The sequence below is a fragment of the Acanthisitta chloris genome, unplaced genomic scaffold, assembly GCF_000695815.1.
Source record: "Acanthisitta chloris isolate BGI_N310 unplaced genomic scaffold, ASM69581v1 scaffold28990, whole genome shotgun sequence".
NCBI lineage: Eukaryota > Metazoa > Chordata > Aves > Passeriformes > Acanthisittidae > Acanthisitta > Acanthisitta chloris.
Window position 1 is genome coordinate 1 of NW_008653749.1, and position 4,522 is coordinate 4,522.

Below are 4,522 nucleotides of genomic sequence, written 5' to 3' on the forward strand. Positions count from 1 at the left end.
AGTGCCTCTGTGCTGCTGCACCGCGCGCCCCGCGCCACTCCCCCCGCACGCACTGTCCTACAGGTGCTCTGCACACCCGAGGCACCCTGAGCATCCTCCCGACACGCTCCCACACCTCCGCGTGTCCGCGCTCCCTCGCGCTCCCTCGCACTCCCGAGCACCCGTCCCCGCACCCCGCGGAGCCCCTTCAGCCCCGCACACAGCGCGGGCACACACGGGAGCTTTGTGTGCCCGGACACCCCGTACGGTCTGCGCTGCAGAGGATTCCCCGACCCCGGGGCAGAGCCGAGCCGGGACAGGCTGAGATGGGACACACTGAGCCAGTATAGACTGAGCCAGTATAGACTGAGCCAGGATGGACTGAACCGAGATGGACTGAACCAGGATGGACTGAACCAGGATGGACTGAACCAGGATAGACTGAGCCAGTATAGACTGAGCCAGGATAGACTGAGCTAGGATGGACTGAGCCAGGATAGACTGAGCCTGGATGGACTGAGCCAGTATAGACTGATCCGAGATAGACTGAGCCAGTATAGACTGAGCCAGGATGGACTGAACCGAGATGGACTGAACCAGGATGGACTGAACCAGGATGGACTGAACCAGGATAGGATAGACTGAGCCAGTATAGACTGAGCCAGGACAGACTAAGCAAGGATGGACTAAGCCAGGACAGACTGAGCCAGGACAGACTGAGCAAGGATGGACTGAGCTAGGATAGACTGAGCCGGGACAGACTGAGCCGGGCCAGATTGAGCCGTGCCGAGCCGCGCCAGCCGCCCCTTCGGTCGTGGTGCTGAAGGGACAGCTCCGCCCGGGCCGGGCAGGGACCGGGCACAGACCGCGCAGGGCCCGGGAGGGTCTGGTACAGTCGCGTTTCGCCAGACTCTTCCTGACGTTCCTTTCCTCCTCTCCTGGGGGTCCCTGGGCTCAGCTGCAGCAAGGCAGGGAAGACCTGGGCGATTCACTTCTGCTCTAACATCACCCACTCTCCTGATTCTCCAGCAGCACGGCAAGGGTTAACACCACCCGAGCGAGGAGTGCCCCACAAAGAAACCAAACTTGTGGTCTTTTCTTGTAAACTGAAGGAATGGGTCATGGAAAAAGTCCCTTGGAAAGTTGAAGGTCTTGGTTGGGCAGTGAGGTTGGTTTGTAAAATGAAGTTTTCACTGGAGTTATTCCAAGAATGCCAGTGAATTACAAGGGAAATATTTGACAAGAGGAACTGATACCTCTGCCTGAGGTGTTTATTCTGTTTCTTCACCTGCTCTGAGAGAGAGCAAGGTAACAAATACAGCCCAGGTGGAGGCTGTTTGTCACTGAATAGTGAATGCCCTTGATTTCACTGGGAAATTTCCCATCCATTTTAGTCTACATATGTGAAGGAATAAAGTAAATATTTTTTTGTCATCCTTATGTGAAATGACAGAAAGATCAGCAGTGGAACCACATTTGGGGAGCAGAGGGATGTGATCAGCATATAAAGTTCTTCTGCATGGAAATGTATTTACTTTAAGCATGTGAGTGCTCATTCCCTTATAGTTTTATGTATATGTATTTATAGCTCTTCAGAGACAAACAACTTCTACAAACTAATTACAGAGTGTTGCCCAGAGCACAAGGTACACATTATTCCATGCAGTGAAATGCATGGATACTCTCATGGATGCCTAAAATCTGATGCAATTTCACAGCTGCTCGACAAGCAAATAATCTGTTGCAAACAGGCAACTACACAGGCCAGGGTGGGAGCTAGCAATTGGAAATCTCCATGCACCTGAGCCTGTGCCAGCCTGTGCCAGCCTGCCTACAGCAGACCTGCCATTGACACAGAAAACACAGAATGGAGGTGTTTAAGTCAACATTTTTAGTAGGGCATTAACAGAACACAAGAGGAGAGAGTGCAGAAATGTGCCAGGGCTCTTTGAATATGTTTTGTTCAGGTAGTTGCCTTCCAAATGTTCAAGCTAATAAATAAAGTCAACTTCTTTTTTTCTCCCCTGTACACTTTATTTGTAACCCACACGATTTACTGCTAAGGAACCTTTAAGACTGAAAGAGTAGATTACTAAATTGATCAATGGTTCGATATAATTAGAATGAATCTGTTTTTGCATCCACTGACAGAAGTCACAAGTGCCAAGTCATCTCTAACAGCAAATGACAAATCTATATGCTGTACAGAATGGACAGAGAGGGCAAGGCATTGATTATAATGAGTTCATTGATTCGAACAAGTTCAAAGTCACCAGATAACTCAAGATGGGGAATCTCCAACAAAAAGAAATGCGAACCATTTTCACTTTGCTTTGCCTCTTATGGAACAGCTTTGAAGTGGAAGCTAAATAAATCCCACTGGAGACAGGAGCCATCCTTCACCAGCAAGGGTAATGGGCTGAGCTGTGATCATACAGCAATGTGCATCAGAAATAACCCTCTGGTCTCACCGGGGTTACAGCTGTGAACAACTGACCTGAGAGGAGTGAGTCAGCCACTTTGGGGCTTTGCCAGAATCTCAAAAAAACTCACAACATCTCCCAATTCAGCTAAGTGTGCCCAAACCCGCTCTGCCCACTGCGCGTCAGAGTCCCAGGGCAGGGTAAATTTAGCCTTGCTGTGTCAGCACAACCTCCTCTCTCCCACTGCAGCAGGAGCTGGGTGTCACACAGCCACAGTGATAGTCTGCCTGTCCCAAGCCCAAGAATGGGTGCAAATTCAGGAAGCCCTGAGGCTTTTCCAGCTTGTGCTGGACATTGAGAGTGTGAAGGTGAAGCTAACCCTCTGGTTGTGCATCTACTTGCATCAGCTCACATGTTCTGCCCACTCAAACTCTTCTCCCTGCTGGGTACAAAGAAGAGACTACTCAGACTCCCCAGGATTTGGGAAATGCACACCCCTGTGTGGTCCCAGTGCACCTGCATCCTTGACCCCTGTGTGGTGGCTGGCACCCAACCAAAGGGCACTTTGCTCTCTTAGCTTTCTTTCAGTGTGTATCCTGACATGCTTGATGTGTCTTAACTGGCAAGATTTGACCTAAAAACCTGTTTTGAGGATATAGCTACTTTCTTCACCTCATGCTTGTCCAGCAGATAGGTAGGACAAGGTCTGCTCAGTTCACAGAGATGAAACAAAATTAGGGCTTGTCTCAGTCAAAAGGGACTGGATTGGTGTTACTGGGACAGACTGTCCAGCTGCTGTTTGTGTTAGGTGAGCTGGGAGCACATCCCAGCTGAGTGTTAGGGGGGAACACTGACACTGGTGAAATAATTTCCCACTGGTTTTGCCAGGAGGTTCTGGTTGGACTGCCCTTGAAAAGCACTGGGTAGAACCCACCTTCATTGCCACTTATTTCTGCCTCTCATACTTCTTGACTCGAGGACCTCGGGGTAAAGGAACCTCTCCCAGCCCTCACATCTGCCCCTGTGCTGCACACACTCCTTCCCCTCCCCAGGACTCTGCTGCCACTGCAGCCCGGGAGGGTCTGCAGGAGCATTTCTAATGCTGAGGAATACTGAACAGGAGCAATACTGAAACCTGTCTCTTCGTGCCTCTCTTGCCATCAGGAGAGACAAACAGCATCACCATTTGCTTACTCATAGTGGACAAACTGTTATTCACCCTTCTCTTGGACATCTTCTTACAAATCTCTAACCCAGTAAGAAAATTCCCCAAATCCTGTGTGCCATCGCTTTGGGGACCTCTGAGCCGGTTTGCCACTCCCTCTGCTGGTGACTGCTCTGTCCTCATGCCAGGGCTGCTGTGGCACTGCAGTTTTGGGGTGTGTGTGAGCTATTTCTGTCCCCGTGGTCCAGGTGTTTGTCATAGTTCTGGCGTGGCATTTGTGGATATCAGCACTTTGATGTGGCTGTGAATCTAGGAGGAGATAAGAGGCCAACACTGCACACAATCAAAGACAATACAAAGATGATGCCAAGTGCACTTCAGATTCCTTGAAAATAAAATAGCAAACAAAAACCATCTGAGAACTGATGGTTTTTCTTTGCAATCACTTTCATGAAAGTGAAAATCTTTCTTCTCCCACTAGTCTTCCCCCTCAATCAAGGAATGAAACATTTAAACTATCTCAAGTGTCCTTTGGAGGGTTTTAAATGGTGAATGTGTGCATTTTTATGTCTGAGAATATTCACTGGTCTGTTTTCATAAACAGATATGTGCCAAATTCCATATCTTCTGTCCTTTTTGTTGGAAGCCTTTTAGATTGAGTGCTCCGGAAATGTAGTGGCTGAGATACAAAGACAATTTTGAGCAGAAGAATTTGTCCAATACAATGTTCACTCAAGAACAATGAAACATCATTTTGGCATCAGAGTGATTGAAAAATCTGTCTTTCAGATATCTTTGCTTTTGCTTTGTGCAGAAGTGCAGGCAAGTAGCATGCTGGGAATGTAGGGCTGAACGTGCTCCTGCAGAGCTACTGCTTACCCAAGGACCACACCAAGTGAACTTGACCCTGTCAAATTAAAAGGAGAGTCCTAAATGGAGATGCACTGCATAATAA